Below are 22264 nucleotides of genomic sequence, written 5' to 3'. Positions count from 1 at the left end.
ATATGCTGATAAAAGAACAAAATAAAACTTTCATAAAAGCTCTTTTTAGTATACACTTTCTTATTCTACATGCAGCTTTGAAAAGAAATCATCATTTAAAAGTGTCTTAATCAGACAGCACAGCAGAATGCATCATTTTAATCTGACATTTAAAAATTAGTAGAGAATATTTCTCTAGCAAGCCTCATTTAAAAGGTAAACAGTCTACAAACTGTACAGTATTACTGAAAGGTTATCTACACGAACCCATGTTTACAAGCAATCATATGTTTATTGCTTAGAGTAGTGTCTGAGAATCAAATGATGTAACATACTTTTATATTTAATTATTGGCACAATTTACAATGCTACATTTTCAGCCTTTGTACACTAGGAGAAACAAAAGAGATGAAACACTGTGGGAAACAGAAATCCCACTAAGACTTGTGAGAGTAGTAAAGTGCAGTTGTATGTAATTTAGGCACTCCTGAGCAAATGGTTTGTTTCAATAGATTTCTAAGTAAACAGAAGCTGACAAAGCCTCTATATGGCATCAAATTAAACACAACATCCTTCGGCAAATGTGAAAGCACAGTTACTATTTGTGTGCAGTTGTTTACAGATTCAAAACAAGAAAACAGGGAATATGGCAGGTGCAGAAGTTTGGAGCATCTTTTGGCGAGGACTTAGTAACACCTCCTTTGGCAGTAATAACAGCTTCCAAATATCTCCTGTAGCCAGAGTAGAGTTCTCCTATTCTTGCTTTTGCAAGATTGCTTTCCCTCACTTGATCTTGCAAAACATTTCCAGCTTAGAAATATTCTTTGGTTTCTTGTATGAACTGCATGTTTGAAATCTCCCTGTGTATCTTCAAATATATCCAGGACTAGGCACTAGCAAGGCCATTTCAAAATCTTGGTATTTTGTTACAATAAATCTCTCACAGTCATTTAGAGTATAGTTTTTGTCACTGTCTTGTGGAAATATCCAACTTCACTGTCTTCACTTCTTTTGGCTATTGGATCAATTGACAGCTACTTATACTTCCTAATTTTCCCTATGTTTATTATAGACAACTCTCAATTCTACCTTGGGAGATAAAAGGGTATTATAGGAGCCTGATGCTGGGCAAACTATAAAGTGTATTTATAGCAATAAGGAAAGACAGACTGAGAATAAACATACTGTATTAGCTATTTTCATTGCACCACCTTCCTTGGATTCAGGCCAAGCCTCTGAAGTGAGGAATTTTGAAAAACAATTCCATATGATTTCTTAGAATGCCTAGAAAGTTCAAAATGTAAATCTATTATCTATTAGGCTAAAAAAAATATGGTATGTGTGAAGAGAAATAGAGGGAAGACCGAATGGTGTGATTGGAATCCAAACATAATGACTTTACAGTAAGTAAGGTTTGGTTGCAAGGTTCATTTATAGCAATATCCAACTTAATTATTGAAGTTTCTTCAGCTTTTTCTGTAGTTAAAATGGCAACTGCTATAGAAGGAGAAATAGCTGAGGGGAGCCAATTTTGCAGAAGAACCATTTCAAAAACAATTAAAGAAGTAAAGTCAAAGCAGCTCAGTTAGAATGAAAGAGGCCCAGTGGATCCGAAATGCTGACTAGTAAAGGAAGCTAAACCCAAGTATTGTGGAAAATGGCGTGCATGATCAGAAGCACAGAGCACGCAGAGTCACAACAGAAGGCAGTAATCAATTACACATTAAACTTTCCCTGCTGTACATTTAATAAAGAAAAGGGAATAATAATAATATCTGCATAGGATCAAGTAATAGCTTTTTAAAAAGGACATTTTTGTGTGAGTGATCTTATATATGGATACATAAACACACTACTAATCTGTATTAAATATTTCTGCATAAAATGGCATTAGTATAAATAGAAATAGGACAGTATTTTGTGATAATCTGTATGTGGATGCAGGTTTCAGATTCAAGTAAGGGCCGGATCCACATTGGTCAGTTTATAAGATACCTGTGACACAAAAGAGTATTAACTATTCTTATTCTGCTACATCTCTTGTGGCCTTTGGTATTTTAATCACAGTATCATTATGGATCCCACCTACAGGGATTGGAAACAGAAATATCATATTGCAGTGGTTCCAATTCTTTCTGAGCAAAAGGTAAAGGTTTCCTTGCCAGTCATGTCTGACTAGGGCTCAGTGCTCATCTCTGTTTCTTTGCTGAGGGAGCCAGTGTTCTTCGAAGACAATTTCTGTGGTCATGTGGCCAGCATGGCTATACACCAAAGGTGCACAGAATGTTGTTTCTTTCCCACCGAAGTGGTACCCATTAATCTACTTGCGTTTGCATCTTTCAGACTGCTAGATGGGCATGTTTTCTGAGTAGATGATTCTATAATTAATGGTTACAGGGGAAAGAAGTTGAATTCTTGCACCCTCTTATTGCAGAGTGCTCACTTTTTTCATCTAATGTGTTTAATGTTTGGAGACAACTTCCACAGGTTCAGGTTGAGGTATCATTAAAATGCTGATGATAATCAATTATGCATTCCACCCTGGGTAAACAGAGAAAGCAGTAGGGATTTCTAAACTGGTTTCTAGAGGCTGTCAGGATCTGCAGGGGAGAAACAGGTTCAGATGAAAGACAGAATAATTCAGAGCCTTGTTGAGTTTAGCACAAACTTGGCATTCAATAAGTTGTGCTCCCCTATGGAGAGCAGCCTCACAATTTGGAGATCGTCCTGGATTCACAGTTCTTGCTAGAAGGGCAAGTATAAGGTAGGGCCACCAGGCCTTTGCCCATCTGTAGCAATAGCACTTAGACTTATATACTGCTTCACAGTGCTTTACAGCCCTCTCTAAGCAGTTTACAGAGTCAGCATATTGCCCCCAATCTGGGTCCTCATTTTACTGACCTCAGAAGGATGGAAGGCTGAGTCAACCTTGAACTGCTCAGAATCGAACTCCTGGAGTGACCAGTGAGTTAGCCTTGCAGTACTACATTCTAACCACTGCGCCACCATGGCAACTGTTTCAGTTGTGGTATAACGTAGAACAGGAAGCACTGAAGAAGTCACTCATATCTTTGTCATCTTGCAACTAGCTTACTGTAATTCATATTACATGAGGGTGCCGTTGAAGATCTGAGGATGCTCCTGAAGACCCCTGGAAACTTCAACTGGTGGAAAACACAACAACCTCAAAGGTAGCTCAGACTTGGAAACCAAATTTATAAATACTAATATGACTTTTATTATAAGGCAACAGAAACAAAATATTGCAAGTCTGAATACATTTTCCTTGCATCTTTTTTGAAAACTAGGGAGAGTCATGTCTGTTCCTCCTGTTCTTCAAAGTTATTCTTTCCGCCCTTTACACTCAAGTGTTTATGGGACAGCTTGAGGAATTATTGGGCCAGTTTTAATTGTTCTCTTTTTTTAAAAAAAATGGATTGTATAAGCTTCCAAAAATCTTCTGGATTCTTTTGTTGTTCATCTGGAGAGCACAGACGCTAGTACTGTACCTGTACCAGAGGTGGGCTCCTACCTATTCAGTCCAGTTTGGCCAAATAGGTACTAACTTTGGTGGAACTTTTAGTAATGGTGGCCAGAACCCATTCCTGACCTTTATCCTGCTCCTTCCACACTGCTTTTCCTTTTGTTTTTGTTTATAATTTCTCCCACTCAGTTTAATGAACTCAATTTCTCCACAATGGAAAACACTAAAATAATCTTGAAAGGATGCGGGCAAAGAGTATCTCAGGAGCTGCAAGGTAAGAGTTTATGAAGATAGAAATATAGGGTAACTTCAAAATCTGAAAAAAGTCAAATAATTTACTTTGTGTGATGAGCCCCAGCTGAGATTGAATGAAATCAATTAAATTATCCAAGGATCACAGGAATTATAACAGCGCTGAATGTCTGTCTGTCTTTATGAGTCTCTGTCTCTACGCCTGCCTATCTGATTTATATGTTGTTAATTTGATTCCAACTCATGGAGGTTTACAGCTATTAAATTATCCACAAAAGATCTTAGCATAAAATGATAACATATCTACCAGTAAATACGAATATTTATGATAAACAATAAATTAAAGTGAATAAATTAAACCTCAATAAAGCAATGCTATCCCTAAATATCACAGTTATACAATCGCTCACAATTTAATCTAACAAACAGCAAAATGACATTCAAGCATGGAGGTTATAGTGGAAACAAAGAAGAAATAATATACATCCAATATAATCCTTATAGAAAGAAGAGAGCTATTTCATTAAAGGTTAAGAAAAATAAGTCAAAATTGGAACTTTTGCAGGTGAACTTGCCCTTTGTCATTACCACCCAGTGAACCAAGGCTAATCAGATGCAAACAACCAACTCTTATATGTATGAACCACACCATTTCAAATGAGAGAACATAAATGGAAAATTGGAAGACTATGAAGGGAATGGATGAATTTATGGCTGTCAAGCTTGCCTGCATGTAGCCCAACAAACATAGAGGAATTCTGCTTTTGAGATATTTGCTAGAAGGAAGTCAACTCACCCAAAAATGTGGAAGGTTAGCTACAGCTACAACCACCAACTATGCCTAGTGACACAATACTCACCTTCAGGTTCAACATTCTTTATATCCTTCTTGTAGTGTATGGCTATTAATCTTCTGAAACAGACTATCTTTGAGCCCCAACTGCCATAATAATATGGGATCTGTAGTCCAAAGTATATGGAATATTGTACAGCAGGTTTAATTAAGGTTTAATTAAGAGAAATTTAAGGGCAGAAACAAGTACAATCAATACCACAGAATCCTGCGATTTTTCTTGTTAAGGCACAGCTAAAGGTTACATGCAGATCAAAGGACAAAATTGAAACAGCTACATTGCTTAGGTGAAAAAAGGCTACTTTGAAGAGATGATTTGCAACACAGAAATTGTGAGAGTAAATTCCTCTCTGTTCAATGAAGTTTGTCAGTGCTCAAATTTATCTGGAGAGCAGTGGTGGGATTCAAATAATTTAACATCCAGTTCTCTGCGCTAATGACCAGCTAGGTAGGCATGCTCAGGTGGTCATGTGACTGGGTGGGGATGGCTAACTCAACACCACTCATGTCGATGGGTGCTTCACCTTAGCTGTTACAATGTAATAAAGATTAACCAGAAAGACAGTTTCTGTAAGCAGGGCAATAAAGATTAGGGTAGAAACAACACCAGAATGTTTTCTTCCTGCCTTCCTTATAGGATTAGCCCTGTAAAGAGGGAGAAAACCAAAATGAGATATCTTTCAACAACCGGTTCTCCAAACTGCTTAGAAAGTTAACAACTGGTTCTCCTGAATAGATGCAAACTGCCTTAATCCCACCACTACTAGGGAGCGATGGGTGGGGTCATGGTTAGTAAAAGTTAATGTAGAAAAGCATTAACTCTGGAAATGATTAAAAATCTAACTTAAAATTATTTCATTCCACACTACTCTCTCCTGAAGTCATCCAGGTTTCATGATTACATTTAAATTTTAAAAATTCAAATTTTAAGAATAGAATTTAGAAAGAAAGCAGAATTTTTGTGGAACTGTAAAGAAAATTTTCCCCAAAAGTTACAGTATTATAAGTAGACATGTATCCAAAGTTTTTATTTGTATTTTCACAAATAAAAAACATGTATTTTTCTATTACAAAAAATATACATCTTTTATCAAAAAGATTATTACATAAAAATGTGGCATTCAGAGATTTGCAAAAGCAACTGTCATAACTTCAGGATTAAAATGTTGAATTCCTCATTAAATGCATGTGCAAAGAAAAGACAAGAAAATTATTGTTTATGATCATTAGGCACCAATGTTCTTTCATCTTTTGGTTTTGTTTTTTAAAAGCAAAACACAATAGATGTGTGGACTGCTGGGGAATTGAACTGACACATTTTAAAAATGCTAAATTAAAAAACCACTGCTATAGATAACTGATTTGCTGTTATAGAATTGTAGTGCAATTTTATGTTCAGAATACAGGTAATCCTCGGCTTACAACAGTTCACTTAGTGTCTGTTCAAAGTTACAACAGCACTGAAAAATGTGACTTAACATTTTTCACACTTCCATCTGTTGCAGCATCCCAACTGTCACGTGATCAAAATTCAGATGCTTGGCATATGGTTCATATTTATGATGGTTTCACTGGGATGAAGCAATCATCTTTTACAACCTTCTGACAAGCAAAGTCAATGGGGAAGCCAGATTCACTTAACAATCATGTCATTAACTTAACAAATACAATGATTCACTTTATAACTGTGACAAGAATAATTGTAAAATGAGGCACACTCACTTAATAAATGTTTCCCTTAGCAACCTAAATTTTGGGCTCAATTGTGGTCATAAATCAAGGATTAGCTGTATTGTATTTTGTTCCATGGACACAAATGAAATAGTAGCAAAGCCTTAGTCGTAATCTTTGGCATCAGAGGTATAGGATTTCTCATTCTAATCAGAGGTGTCTAACATTAATATGATCTCACAGAAAACAAAATTGTATTGTGTAGGATAAGAAATCTTACAGTTGATCTCAGTACTCCAAAATCAAAAGTTTTTATAATTCCAATATCCTATGGGTAGAGACATCATGATGGCATGGTGTTGTGTACAAGTCTCTCGGTGTGCATGTGCTTAATTGCATTTTCTCTCCCATTGTGTATAATGAGAGGGAATATGAAGATCGGGTCAAATATGTTTTTGAATCCAAGGCATATTTGTTTCCTTAAATCACATTTCATATGCTAATTTTGGTGGAACAAACACTGTTCATTCTGGAAAAAAGGTAATCTATTTTAGCTGTAACAATCAGTTAATCTTGGTTCTAAAAGACTTTACAGAGTCTATTACAAGAAATGATCATAAAAAGGCACTGCTACTGATAAGCACTGTGGGACTGCAGTTTGGCCAGGAACTGTGGTACGATATTACATGATGCAGACCCAGTCATTTCACTGCCACCAGGATGCTATTGCTCCCTATTTTCTAAAATGCTATGGAATTTTCTACTTAACTGTGCTTGAGTCGTCAGAGGCCGCATTATTTTTGTAGGAAACCTGAATAACAGCGGGATATGACATTCCGGAATAGACTATCAAAACAGAAATCTTCAATTACTTATTCTCAGCACTTCCCAACTGCAGGGCTCTACTATAAGTAATACTCAAAGTTTAAAACATTGTGCAGGGAGATTTTGGAGGAAAAGCTGTTTATTTATTTAAGCCAGTGGGAAGGATGGGATATAAAGGTAAAAGTTAAAAATAAAAACAACTACTTCAAATACTTTTCAAGTTCATAGAAACTACAGACAGAAATACTATATCAATATTCTGCAGTTTGCACCTTCAAAAGCAGGCTCAACCTGTAACAAATATGTGAGGCACAGCTGACTTGTATAAATTGGGAGGATGAAAGAAATAATGAAACAAATGTGCACTGCAATGTCACACTGCAATTCCCAGCACTTTGTACTTGTGTTTCATTGTAGGATGCAAGCACCAAAGTGATATGACTTGTATCACAATGTCAGCCTGCACATTCTGTCATTCTCCCACCCCTGTGGACACTTATGATGTGAGGTAAGAGACAGAAATAGCGATGATCTTTTTAAAAAGCATAAACAGTTTTTAATAGTGTGATAAACTATGGATATTTCTCAAATAAAAAAACTACCCCTGGTAGAATTTGTGGAATTGGCTGTGCTAATAGTCAGAGTAAGAGTAACTTCTTTCTTCTCTGTTGAAGGCCACAATCTGTTTTGTAATCCAGTCTGTTTTATACCTCCTAATCTTGTCTGCTCCTTTTAGATGTGGAGGATGCAAACCAGAGGTGGTATTCAGACGGTTCTCTCTGGTTCAGGGAAACTGGTAGTGGTGGCTACAGGAGGCTCCGCCCACCCACCCTGATACGCAAGCACTACACATGCGCATGCACAGAAGGCGGTGCACATGCACACACATTTGCGAACCGGTAGGAAAGGTAAGTGAATCCCACCGTTGATGAAAATCCACCATCGGCAGTGAAATGAAAATCCATTGTAAACTACTTCTCTACATAACATTATCATGTCTGCTAAAGATGGTAGTTTGATCTACATTGATTTTAGATTTTAAAATCAAAACCATTTTTGTAGTATCGAGTCGAGTCTGACTGAATCAAAGAGTTAATATGATGAAACTCTTCTACAGAGGCTAAGTAGTCTCCTTACAAGAGCAATATAGCCACCCTTAGTTCCTGATGACTAGATGATGTTGGCACTTGATAAAGACAATCTTAGTAAAAAGAGATGACAATTTCAATTTCCCCCCTGTTTCTATATCAGTTTGAAAGCAACGGTGTGTCATTCATGATCTAAGAATTACTGCTAACATGTATGTATGTATGTATGTATGTATGTATGTATGTATGTAATAAAAGCAGACACAGGGGTCCCATTTCAGAGGCCACAGAAAACAGCACCATGACACAAAGCAAAAGTGACACGTTCTGCTGAGGTACAGTAAAAGTATTTCTCCTATCTTCCTCTGTACTATAAGCCTTGTGGTTGCTGCTGAGTAAGGCTTCATATTTGTTAGAAAATTAAAATACCTGCACATTTCAGTCAACCCTTGTATTCACATCAGAGTAGGACTAGACACCACTAGTCCACCAACCAAAAATATAACTTGATGTCTAGTTGTTGAACATCAGCAAACCTCAGAAGCAGTTAATTGGCAAACAGGACAAGGGTCAGATAAAAGCAAGGATATATAGATATGAGAATAAAAAATGGGGGTTAGAAATTAACATCAACAATCAATGTTATCTATATCTCTATAGCAAAAGGATTCAGAGCTTTCCAGAGCCAGTAGAAGCAATGCTGTACATAATAGTAGTGGAACTGAAGTGGAAAATAGGACACAGATGATCCATCTTCTATTCTTCATAAAAAACGAAACAATTTGGTGGATGGGGATCAGGTATCCAACATTGTTAGAAAGCTGCCCTTCAGCTGCTCAACTTCCAACCTTTCAGCAGCAGTTGTTCTCCAGAGATCAAGCAAAATACATTTCTAGCATTCCCTAGAGATGCTAAGGTTTGAACCCTGGATCTTATGCAATCGATGTACTCTATCACTGAGGTAATTTTTTTATTTTCTTTTTGGAAGTCATGGGTAGTTACAAGTATTAATACTTAGATCAACCTATTGCCAAGCAACTCTTCAAATCTTGACATATTGCAGAATTGCATTATAACTGTGAAACAGTAGCATATCTCAAACTATTCTTTATTTTGTAATTATTTCCAGGATAAGCAATGTCTAAGGCCCCTAAAGTATTATTTTAAAAAACTATTGTCTTTCTTGTTTGGTATAGGAGAGAAAAAAATTAAATAATTCTATCAAAAATTATATGTTATTCAGAAAACATTAGAAGAGGTCCTAAAACATCATATTCTATGGCCAAAAATTTAGGCTCAGAACATTTTAGTTCATCTTATTAAAGACAGCCAGTTCTGTGATACACTTGAACTAATAATTCCCATAGAAATCAGAATGTGCCTTGCATTGATCTATCCAGTTCAGTATTGTCTATGCTAATCCATTTACTAAGCAAAACTGTTATGTCAGGCTTTGAAGAAAAGCCACTTCCAATCTTAGCTATGCACTGCAGTTTGGATAACTTGCATGGGCTTTCCTCCTCTTCTTTATTTATGCAAGGTCATAACACACTGAATAAAGCAGTGTTTGGTCAGGCAACCTGTCAATCAGAGAGGCAGGTGTTCTGTAAAACAGCCAGGGAATAACATTTCTACCAACTGTATCATTCTGTTCCTCCATAATTTATTAGCAGTCACCTTCTAAAAGACCACAATTCCACATAAATAACTGACCAAGGGGGAAAAAAATCACTCGGTTCATACTAAGTGAGCATTAAATTTACAATATACTACTCCACATACATTCCAAGCAATTTCATTACTTCAAATTGTAGTTAATGGATGCCCATAAATTATGCTGTGAAGCCTCAATAAGTAGCATTTCAGAAAAGCTTTGTCATTAAGAAAAAACAGCAGGAAACATTTTATTTGGTCTTTTTTTCCACTGGGAAAATCACCGAGGCAACAGCTTTACAACAGCAAGATTATAAGTAGGTTGTATAGGTTATGGTTTCTGTTGAGGAGAAGTAAACATGGAGAACACAGAGACACATGCAATCACAAATACACAGAAGACTGCACTTTTTATTTCTCTGTATCTGCAGAGCCTATAAACTTCTCATTTCTGACCCTGACAGTTCACAAGATAGAAGACATTTGAAAGAAACAGAATTTTTTACTGAAAAGATAGCATATGTATACATTTTCAATTCATTTTTAATCTGATCCAGATATTACCCAGTTTTTTCCTCCTGTGAGATGGCTGAGATTTGGTCCAAGAAACTAGTGACAATCTAGAAGTAGTCCAGATCATTAGTGGATAGATTACTGGTGTAAAGATAGAGCCTGAAAATAAGTGGAATTTATGTACATTGGTTTACATAGCTGGAGAGAAAACTGCTTATCTGAAGGTGGCATACTTATAACAAAACCTTCTATAAACATATTTTTCAACTAATTAATAGTTGTGAGTAAAATAAAATGATTCTTAACTCAATATTTGATCTTTTCTTCTAAATGGCCAAAATCAAACAAATATATTAATTATGGATTTTAAGGATATAGTTAAAATTTCAATGTATGCTCTCCAAGAAATTATATCATACTATTCTGTATTTTACCTCTCAAGGGCTTACAATAGTTAGCAAGCTTATTAATAATAGACCTTTGAATAATAGACCTTCTTCATCCTTTGAAAATCATTCTGGTTTTTTTTTCAGAATGCTAGAGAGTGCAAAGACAGTGTCTTTTTAAAGCAGCCACGTTCCTTTTTCAGGCTGATTTAATCAGTCAGTTCATTAAATTAAATGAGTAAGAGACATCTACTTTAATAAATCAACTAATTAAATAGGTCTTGTACTTCCATGAATTCTAATACATTTATTTTGAATGACTTTTGAAGCAAGTACAGCCCTGATGAATAATATCCACATTCCAAAGGAACCTGTCAGTTGACAGAAATAAGCTTTTCCTTGCTAAATAGTTTGCATACACAATTCAAATGACATCTAGGAAAAAACCTGTTTATGTGTTTCAATATCATTGCTTTAAATAATCTTAATATTCTTTTTTCCTCTACATTGCAGATCAGCCCTCTAATTAACATAGGTGGAACAGCTGCAACAGGCAGCAAATTCTGAAACAAAATAATTGTCAATTCTTTAATTTTTTTGCCTCAAATAGCAAATGCCTTGTACTACATTTGATTGCATCATATAGTTATCTACTCTTATTTCCAGTTTCTTAGATATAAGTACCAATAGTAGCAACCTTTAACCTGGACATGGAATTGGATTCTCTTAAACTGATATTGGATTTAGAAACCTCAGGGGCAATGATGCAAGGACATCACTCTTGATAAGCCAATTTTCATTACACAAATGTAAAAAGCCAGGCATGAAGAAATCCAGCAACTATATAGGGTAAGATGCAAACCATAAATGCAGAATGCATTTCAAACATTGCATCTCTATGTGATGAAACTGGTTGGATACTTTTCACTTTTGGATGGGAAGAATGGATGACATTCTAGGAATGACTTTGAAAAAGAGGAGGAAGATCAGAAGACTGGACAAGTGGCATGTAAAATATATCTCAGTCCAAAAGGAAGAGGAGGGGAGAAATACTTTCAACTTTGCAAGATTTTGTTAATGTAACCTTACAATAAAGAAATGGTTAGTGCTCACAGTTACGCTGCCTGTCTGGGTTATTTCTAAGGGTTCGCATCATTTTTTTCAAGAATGAAAGGAAGTGTGGTTGCTCAAACAGACTGGGCTTGTTGCAGTCTCTTGGCTTCTGACTTTACCTCATTTAGCTGTTACTGAACTACGTAAACATGTGAATACTGTCAATAATTTGCCTATACTGTATATCTTTCTATACTGTATATCTTTCATAGTGTTTCACATCATACAGCCGGACTGAATGCAATATATGATTTTAGCTTCAGTTGATCAATGTCAGTTACAGAATAAAATATTATTGCTAATTATTCCACTAGTTTTAGCATCATCACTAATTCATTTTGATTATTATTTGTTTTATTCAGTCATTAATCTAATTATGGTTTCTGGCTTGTATTGTATGGAAAACAATACAGGTACATTTGTTCTGGAGAGTTTACAATCATGTCATAAATACAAATAAAAGATCCAGAATCTGCCACCATATTGATGATATGTCTATATTCTACATATTTTGAAATTATGTAAGAAATTACACATTCTTGCATATTTCCTGGATTGTACTGTCGCACTGTAAACTGTTGAAATAAAATCTTTAAAATGAACAAAATATCAAGTAAAAATTAATATGTACATGTTATAAATTAATGGCCAATGTAAGGTACTACTGTACTGTACATCTAAACAAAGTTTAAAAAAACAGGATGTTTGTTTGGTGTGTTTTTTTTCTTAATTCAAGGCAGAGGTGATAGGTAGCAACACTCTGCAAGAAATATTCACTCCCAGCATGAACTGAAGGATAAAGTCTAAGCCTCACCTAATGCTCCAGCCATGTGTAGTATTGTGGTAGACAGCTAACCTCAGGAGATAGTTGTGACCAGCACAGTAGCTATCTTGTTTCTAAAAATATGAGAGACAACAAAAATATTGTTGAAGAGTTTACCCTGCAGGAGATGTTCAGAGAGGAAAAGACGGACAAATGGACCTAAATAACTAGCTTTAAGGATCATCATAGAAGGAAAGAGAAAGCAATATTAATTTGGGAGAAATGGGAAAGTGAAATGATTTATTTTTAGAGAAATCCGGTTTTTTTAAAATGTGTATCTTTAAAGAAAAATTTATGGAAAATGTTTTTGGGTTTGCTTTAGTTGATTTGGTTTAAAAAGGAATGCATGCTAGAACTAGGAAGGTGAACTGAATTTTGGAATGAAAAATTTGTAGGGAGTGAATTTTGAGGGAAACATGAGGATAGAGGGTGAGTTTGGGGAATCTGGGATAGAAATTAATTTGCTAATAAAGGAAATAGTGAATAGCATCCATCTGAGACACAGGCAAGTTAATTGGGTGTCATGTTGCTTAAAATCAACTAACACAAAATTCTTTTTTTCAACAGTGTGTTGAAAGATGTCTTTGGAAGATACACATTTATAAAATTATACATTTGGAAATTATAAATCAGGGATGAAGATCTTCAATCACTGTCTATTATTTAAACATGCACTGATGTTGAGCATGGAGTTAACATACTGTAGCTGTTAAAAGACCTGTCTTCCACTAATACCTAATTCATTTGTCAAAGGTTAATTTGAGGCAGTGAATTCTATAAACTCACTATGCATACAGTAAAAGGTGCTGCGCTGCTTTCTAAAATGACTGTAGTTTCCTTTTCTCCTTGCAGATGTGGGGATTCTGTAGTAAATATAGGAAAGAAAAGCAATTTAGAGAGTACGTGCTATGATGCCCAGTGATGGACTGAAGCTTAGATACTGTATCTGCTCTGGATTTAGTTGGTGGCCTTTTTCACATAACATTCCTCTAGATTTCCCCCTGAAAGTGAGTACTCATGGCTCACCCAAAAGCTACTATGGTCTAACTCAGGTGAAGCAAGAAGCTTTGTTATATGAAGATAAGGAAAAAATTTGATAGCTGAAGAAATTGTGAAACTTTAGTACCTATATTTTTTGAGGCGATGGTAATTACAAGACGTCTGTTATATAAGAGGAGTAGTAAAAGGAATACCACATAGAAATATAGGTTTTAAAATATTATATCTTTTATTTTGCAACTTGAAACAGCTATGTGCATCAGATATTATATTATATTGTATTAATTATTCAACATGGATATGCAACTTATGAAATATAACTTACTTGCACACATGCACTCTCTCATACCTCTTCTGACTGTGAGGGAAAAAGTCTAAAAGCTATTTCCACAGCAGGAAACACTGCATAATAATATCATGTGATTCCAATGCAAGAACATTGAAAAGCATCCTGTATTTTTATGCACCCCTTCCCCTCACACACACACAGACACACACACACACACACACACACACACACACACACACAATTCTTCCCTTACTATTCAGTTGAATTACATCTTTTTATCCTGTCCCCACCAGCTTACCTTCATTTTAAAAGCTGGTGAGTGACTGCCTTTTATACACCTCCATTTACAAATAAGTATTAGTTGGATCACTTTGCCTATACTCTTTAAGAACAAAGTAAGACAAAATCTGTAATGTTTCCCGTGGCTATAATTATTTCAGGCAAGGAATGCCAATGTCATGGCATCATGGAATGGGAAAAAGAAGATTTAGCAATGCCCCAACAAGAATCCTATACTTTCAAAATCTTCCTCTGGCTGCTGTTCAAGATAACATCAGATGACATCCAGCAATAACCTTATTCCAAACCACAGCAAATATTGCAGTTTTTATTTATTTCTCTAACAGTCTATCTACTGGGCATAAAAACAGCTTGCAGTACAAATGAAAATGACAAGTGCTTTGAAACAGTTGCCATAGCCAGCAAGAATATCGGCAAGAACCGGGGAGGGGGGGAGAGGAGGATTGGTATCTCCTTGCTAGAGTCGGTTAAAAGAGCACCAAAAGGAATACAGTCTGCTGATCATCTGCAGAATTCAGAACTGAGAGTGATTAATTAGGCCTCATTCTGTCCTGAATAGATTTACTCAGCTATTTTCAACTCGCCACACTGTTTGCAATTACCCCACATCGCACCTCCATTGGCTGGCCTGAGCTACCTCATGCATGAACAGCAATTTGATTGAGCACTCTTTTTTTAGTATTGCATTCATCATTGTAATTAGCCATAATCATAGACTTCCTGGGTGCATGAGAATGTGCAAACGACCAATTCACAAACCCCATCCTATTTGAATATGAATCTTCTCACTAAGCGGCAATTTAAGAAAGGGAAACAAAAAAGCGATTTCTCCAGGGAATTTTGCAAAGCATCTCTGCTTTACAAAGCCCCCCCCCCTTATAAAAAAAGTTCTCATTTCAAGCACTTGGATTCTGTTTGCTAAAAACAAGGGTTGCTTAATGAGGACAATGGCTTATTATTTCTTTAAGTGGCACAACAGGACCCAAGTCTTACAAGCCCTGTTCTTTCAGCCTCTGCCAAGGACACAGGAAACAAAGGAACCAACAGGGAATGGAGGCCAAGAGAACTCTCTGCTTCGGCTGCAATTTGGGAACGCTGTCCCAGGAGCCAGACTGGGTCGCTGCGTATTGTAGAAAAGGGGCATTCTTCCTGTGAATAACTCATGCATCCAATACTTCAAAGCAAGAGCGAAGGGGAGGAGGGGTAAACATTCCTGCTGCCTTCCGAAGTGCATTCATAGTGAGCCATCTAATGGTGGTAAAGTTTCTTCCCCGCTCCCTTTGTATCTCTGATGAAAGTCCTGCTAGGCAAGCCTTAAGACTAAGCACTGGAAGAAATCCAGGTACAGCTTGGACCAAAGCACAACAACAATAATAATGTGAAAAAAATGTTTGAAAAGAACATAGTTGTCACTCCATCTCAGTTAAATATCAGACTGTTATTTTGGATTGGGAATAAATAGTAAATCTCAATGACATAGAAATTTGTAGAGAGGAGGAACTATAAAATATAAGATATATAATATCTTATATATCTTATAATATAATATAACAAAATGGTGATTGTTAAGATGTCTAGCTGGTCCTTAGAAAAAAATGCATTTGAACTGAATACAGACTACGGTTCTTTTTTTTTAAAAAAAAAGTATTAGTCAGAAATGTCTCAAATATTAACAGAATAACAGAGTTAGGTGGGACCTTGTAGGTCTTCTAATCCAACCTCCTACTCAAGCAGGAGATCCTATACCTGGATGGCGAACCTATGGCACACGTGCCACAGGTGGCGCACGGAGCCATTTGTCAGGGCATGGGAGACTTTTTAGTTCTCCGGAGGCTTCAGGGAAGCCTCTTGAAGGTCCCTGAAGCCTCCGGGGGGTTTAAACCAACCCTATGAGCAAATCGGAAGTGACTTCCCGTTTGCTTGTAGGGTCGTTTTTTGCCCTTTGGAGGTGCCCCCTGAAGGTCCCTGAAGCCTCCGGAGGCCCTTTGCAGGGGGCGGGGGAGGCTGTTTTTGCCCTCCCCAGGCTCCTATAAAGCCTCTGGAGCCTGTGGAGGATGAAAAAAGCATGCAAAAAATGGGAGGGAGTGTGTTGCATTATGGGTGCAACAGGCCCACGCACAACCTCCCTGCGCTCTCCCCCCTTATGGCAGGTCAGCCAAAAAAGGTTCGCCATTTCTATCCTATACCATTCCAGACAAGTGTCTGTCCAATCTCTTCTTAAAAGTCTCCAGTGATGGAACACCCACAACTTCTGAAGACAAACCATTCCAGTGGTTAATTGTTCTCACTGTCAGAAAATTTCTCCTTAGTTCTAGGTTGCTTCTCTTCTTGATTCGTTTCCATCCATTGTTTCTTGTCTTGCCTTCTGTTGTTTTAGAAAATAGGTTGACCCCACTCTTCTATTAAAATACTGGAATACCTCTCTCATATCACCCCTAGTCCTTCTTTTTACTAGACCAGACAAATCCAATTCCTGCAACCATTCTTATATTTTCATATATTAAAATACAGAAAGCACATGCTACATAATCAGGTAAGATTTTAAAAAATACATTATATTTGTTTAATTAAAGAATTAAAAGTATTAGCAGAATAACATAATTATGTTATTTTTTTTATCCCTATTTAAAATGGCATTAAGACTGAAAATTTGAAAACCCAGTTACCAAAATTAAATCTCACTGTGTGGCTTAATGTATATATATCCTTTATAAGTCTCCTTAAAAGAAAAGCATTATGACTGAGCGTGGTCCAAGGTAAATTGATGAAAGATTTCAAGACATGCTTTCATAATATTTATTATGCTACCCGAATACAAATTTCAAGCTTTAAAAAGCAGAAATAACTATGCAAGACCAAACAACTTATATGTGTGATTCAACACATACTATAAATAATCAACAGATTTACCCATCTCTTAATCAGCTAGCGCTCATTACATTTATGTTTCTATTATCTTACACTGAGTACACACACTTATACTTACACTTACACTTATACTTATAGTATAAGATTTCCATTACGAAAGGTACACACACACACACACACCTTTTATTACTATTTTCCTTTCCTGCCACAATTCACACAATTCATTGGAGATACCCAAACTTCAAATAGATCTTTCCAGGATTTGGAGGCCTAACTAATCAGAAGATGCAGGGAAGTTAGATTTGCTAGTCCCAGTTTGCATAAATTTAAATTAACCTCTATCTTTAGTTTCAGTATGTATTTCAATGACCTTTTCCTCTATTGCCAACATTAGCCCAAATAGGTGATTTTTGTCATTTTTCCCCAAGGCACAATTGCATATATTTATAAGCAAACCAATTAAAGTGATTATGTTTCAGTAGAGACACAACTTTAATAAGATTCCACATTATTTAATTCCTAAATATATATAATACTTTACAACTTACATTTTTAGAAATCCAACTGCTTAAAAGTACCATTAAATTAGTTGATTTGAATGTTTAAATTTAATTTTAAATTTGGATTTTAAATATTTAGGGCAATGTGAAGTGATATAAATGTTTGTAGTTCTCACTCTGTGTTTTTTTACACCAGTTTAGATACATACATTTATCTTCAACTATGTAATAATTCTATGATCATCATTATATAACATCAATCCTATATCTTTTTGTATTTTCTAATAAGTAATGAAATATTTTACAATGTACTGTAAGTCATATGCAATTCAAATATGCCCCTATAAACTGCAATATTCTCAAAAACAAAAGTGATTAATAGGGGAAAGGTTTAGTTTCATGAAAATGGAATAATTTATCTCCTTTCAGTACTGTTAATTTAGAATATTTGAGGTATGTTATTCTTTTCAAATAATTCACATTTCATGGTATTTTCTTTGTGTTTTTATGTTGTAGTCTGGCTTTGAGTCATAAATAATATTGAAGTGGGTTATTTCAATTTTTCTTTTCCCTGTAAATACTATACAACAGATTCATCGCATCATAATAGAAGAACAGTAAATATAACGATGCTATAATCATAATATATTTTTTCTGAATCTGGGAGTAATGAATGGACCTCTTATAAATGGATTAGAATTCTGTAATTGCTTCTAAGCCTACTTTTCCCTTAGTGAATTGTATCTGAATTACTTGAAGTGCGCTGGTTAGTATTTTTGTGAAAATCTTATATATAACTGGTAAATGACTTATTGATCTAAAGTTCTGAAAGTCACTTTTGTTCTTTTCCTTGAATGAAAGTGTGATGAAGTGTGATGATGGCACAATTCAATTTTTGAACTTTTGGAGTCTCTCTCTCTCTCCCTTACCCTTCTCTCTCTGCTTAATGTATTTTAAGAATCACAACTACCATTCTTCCCATAACCAGTGCATCAAAACTGTCATAAAAAATATATCCAGCGTATATGTCTGTATGCTGCATTTCATGGGAAGATAATGCTTTGTGCCATGGTACACCCTTGGAATCTCTTTAGACCACTCAGCGGCAAAAGTATCGGCTGCGGTCTCGGACCATCGAGACCGCATGTCCGTATCGTCGCAATGTTGGCTCCTCCTCGGAATCTCCCAGCATTTCTTGTGCAGCTACAAAATACTTTGTACTTTGTGCCCCATCGTGGAGGCTTTCTTGGTGTTCAGCTACTTGGTGGTGACTTCTTCAGGCCCCTCTGTGGAAACTTCCTGGGTGTTTAGTGCTTCCTGAGTGTGGCACTGTTTTGCTATACTGTTGTGCCTGATTGGGGCAGGTACACTTCTTTCCTGGGTCTCTCTGAATTGTCCTGCACCGCATTACCCCCATAACTTGCATGCACTAGTCCTCCCACAAACTCATTCACTCCTACGTTCCACCTAACGACCCAGACAGTCACTTAATGACTGTGCCTGGGAAAACCAGGATGTGGTTGTAAAAACCTAATGACCATAATGACTTATAACAAAAATTCTAGGATCAATTGTGGTAATCAGTCAAGGACTACCTGTACTGTCCTTAGTGTTGGCAGGAAACAATTATACAGAGATACATACAACACAGGTGTGACAAAGACTGGAAAACAGTATAGTTTTATTATGAATAAAAGGACTAAAATGTATTTTCACAAGTATAAATTGATGTCATCTAGAATATTCTGGATATGTATGGAAATAAGAATTATTTCTTTGGTGTGTCTTAATGGTTATACTTTGGTGTTCAGAGATATTGAAAGACCAAAAAGATGAGCTGGAAGAAAAACTGAGCAATGTTCTGAACGAATGCAATCCAAGGAGAAAAATGCTGTGCTGGATGATATGAATGGATGATTAGGAGAAGATGGGAGAATACAGAAAAAGTAACTGAGCCTTTTTGAGAACCATGAGAAGGATGATTGTTGAGTTTATGTTTAAAAGACTATGTTTGCTTCAGCTTAAGCAGAATTGTATTTGTATATCTATATGGCAAAGTAAGGAACATTCATGTTAAAAGAATGATTGAGTTTATGAAAAACTGAGAGAATTAATGAAGGATCCAAGTGCAACAAGAGGTTCTGAATGAGGGTCAGACTTTGAAATATTAAAAACGGAAATGAAAATAATAAGTTACTAAGTACCATAAAAATGCTAACGGGATGTAAAGAAAAGGATTCTTAGTTCAGGAATAAAGTGAAAGTGGCTATGGATGCAAAAAAATGAAAAGAAGAGAATGATTTCTGGAAAAAAGAGAGAAAGGTACTGAATATTCTTTATAAAGAGGAAAAGATAGCTGAAAACAATATAATCAAAAGAGAGCAAAAAGATTAAGAGAGACAGAAAAGATGCAGATTAATTTTGATGGCTGTAAAAATTTTTAGAAATGCGTTTAAAAAAGGGTTAAACAAGGAGCCTCCTGTAGGCTTTTAAATGAAATTTAAAAGAAAACTGATGAAATTACATAAGAAGCAGCTTATGTAGCAGCTTGGGGATGCTATGAATATAATAGAATATGCAGGAATACAGGAATGAGAAATATTTATTAGTTGTTGAGTACTTTTCATAAATGTTTATTAAGTGGCCCTTGGACAGATGGCTACCATCTTAGAACAAACCAATTCTTGATGCATTTTCATTGAACTGGATCATTTTATCTATCTAAGATACCACTGGATTGGTGAAATTTTAACATGTGGCTTATGTGAATGCAATCTTTCCTTGAATTATGAAATCCACCCTAATAGATTGATGAACTGGATGGGTTTTTTCGTTCCATATGGTTGGTATACACACACACACAATGCCAAGGTATGTGATAGCTTATTCACATTTCTATTGTCTACAACTCAGATGCATACGCTTTTAGTGGTATAACTATCAAACTGAATATAAATAAGCAGATAACCATGTTATAATTCATAGAAAATTATGTCAGTTGGTGATTCTATAGCTAATTGCTTATTGGTGGTTCTATATTCTCTGTAACGCCAGTAAGTTATCCTATGCTGTTAACTAGGGGAATAAAAGAATTAGTATAATGGAAATATGTTAACGGGATTCTTGATTTAGAAAGTATCAGGAAATACATCTAGAGGAATGTATACTCTAATAACCAATCATATAATGTAACATTTTATATGTTTATCCATACTCCCTTTCAAAACTCTTAAGTAAGTTGTGCTGTGTAAATAATGATTGTAAAAATTACATACTGAAACAGGATTGGCTCATGAGTCTTTAATTACAGCATTTAATTTGAATATGTACTTAATTAAAATAGAACTTGTTAATTTATTAGCCTTGGGTTATAACTGTGATACCAATTTTCAAGCATTTAAAATGTCCTCTAGCATATAATTTATTTCATTACTCAAAAGCCATTTTGGTGATTATGTCTTAAAATTACCAGCAAAGTCAAATCAGAAGGGAACCCCTCATTCCCCCCACCCTCAAGATTCCAGATGGATTACAATTTAAGGAACATGTCAACATTTAAAAAGATTACCATGCCTAGTTTTTCTTCAAACAAATGTTCAAAGGTGTTTCAATGTACAATTTACAGAGTTAGGAGGGAGTCTAATATTGTAGTCTGTGCAGTAATATTTACTGATTTATGTATGCAATGTATCCACCACCTCGATCCTATAGAATGTAAGCCAGGAAAAGAATAAATGAAAACAAAAGCAAGTTAGAATATTTGCAATACAGAAAATAAATAATAATCTTGAACTAATTGTTCTATACTAATCAATTCGCAAAGCATGTCTAGAAACAGCTATTATTTTACAAGATTTATAAGAAAGGCCTGAAAATGGAAGCTACTCTCATCTTGGAAACAGCTATTCTAGAGGGTGGGAGCCTCCTCCCCAAGAGCCTCCCTGATAGAGGTTATAGCTGGCATTGTCTGGCTGCCTGAAGAGGTTCAATGTATCTGGGAAAGGTGTTTTTTTAAGTATCCATGTCCCAAGCCTCAGGATTCTTTATCACCACCCCCTTCAATTGAACCACTGGATCTCTTACAAGGAAGGGCATAATATGGCAGTATTATAACTGCCCAGAATGTGCACAAGGGGCTGCATCCTATAAGGCAGCTAATGGACATAAAAGACATTACATGGATACAACTGAGAAATATAAGGGCATTAATAAAAGCTCTGAGTGTGTACTGTTTTGCTGTATCCTAATTCAACAGCTAAAATTGGGAAAGACCAATGGCCATAATTTCCACTCGTTTTTCACAAGGACCTGTAAATTCAGAAGGATCTCCAGAGTGCAAGCTGCTTTCTCTGTGAGAGTGCAATCCCATTAAACATCAAAGTTCAAAATATTCAAAATTCAAAAAGCATCCGAATCTAATTGGATTAAGTCTGAGCCTATTCTGTCTATGTTGACTGCTTTTGGGCACCAAATCAGAACCCTTCTTGCATCTCCCATTTGGAGTCTGGGTAGAGATAGATAACTGGGTATAGTTTCCATATTGATGATACCTTACTATGAAATGGATAATAAATATAATATTATAATATAATATAATATAATATAATATAATATAATATAATATAATATAATATAATATAATATAATATAATATAATATAATAATAAA

At 35.7% G+C, this 22264-nt stretch overlaps 1 protein-coding gene across 1 annotated transcript in view; it reads right to left on the bottom strand.

Moving 5' to 3' along the window:
- Window positions 1-22264, bottom strand: part of PACRG (parkin coregulated) — a 270618-nt gene that overhangs the window by 174047 nt on the left and 74307 nt on the right. The gene's annotated exons all lie outside the window — the stretch shown is intronic.

The sequence above is a fragment of the Thamnophis elegans genome, chromosome 4, assembly GCF_009769535.1.
Source record: "Thamnophis elegans isolate rThaEle1 chromosome 4, rThaEle1.pri, whole genome shotgun sequence".
Taxonomy (NCBI): domain Eukaryota; kingdom Metazoa; phylum Chordata; class Lepidosauria; order Squamata; family Colubridae; genus Thamnophis; species Thamnophis elegans.
This window is presented reverse-complemented; position numbering and strand designations above follow the sequence as displayed.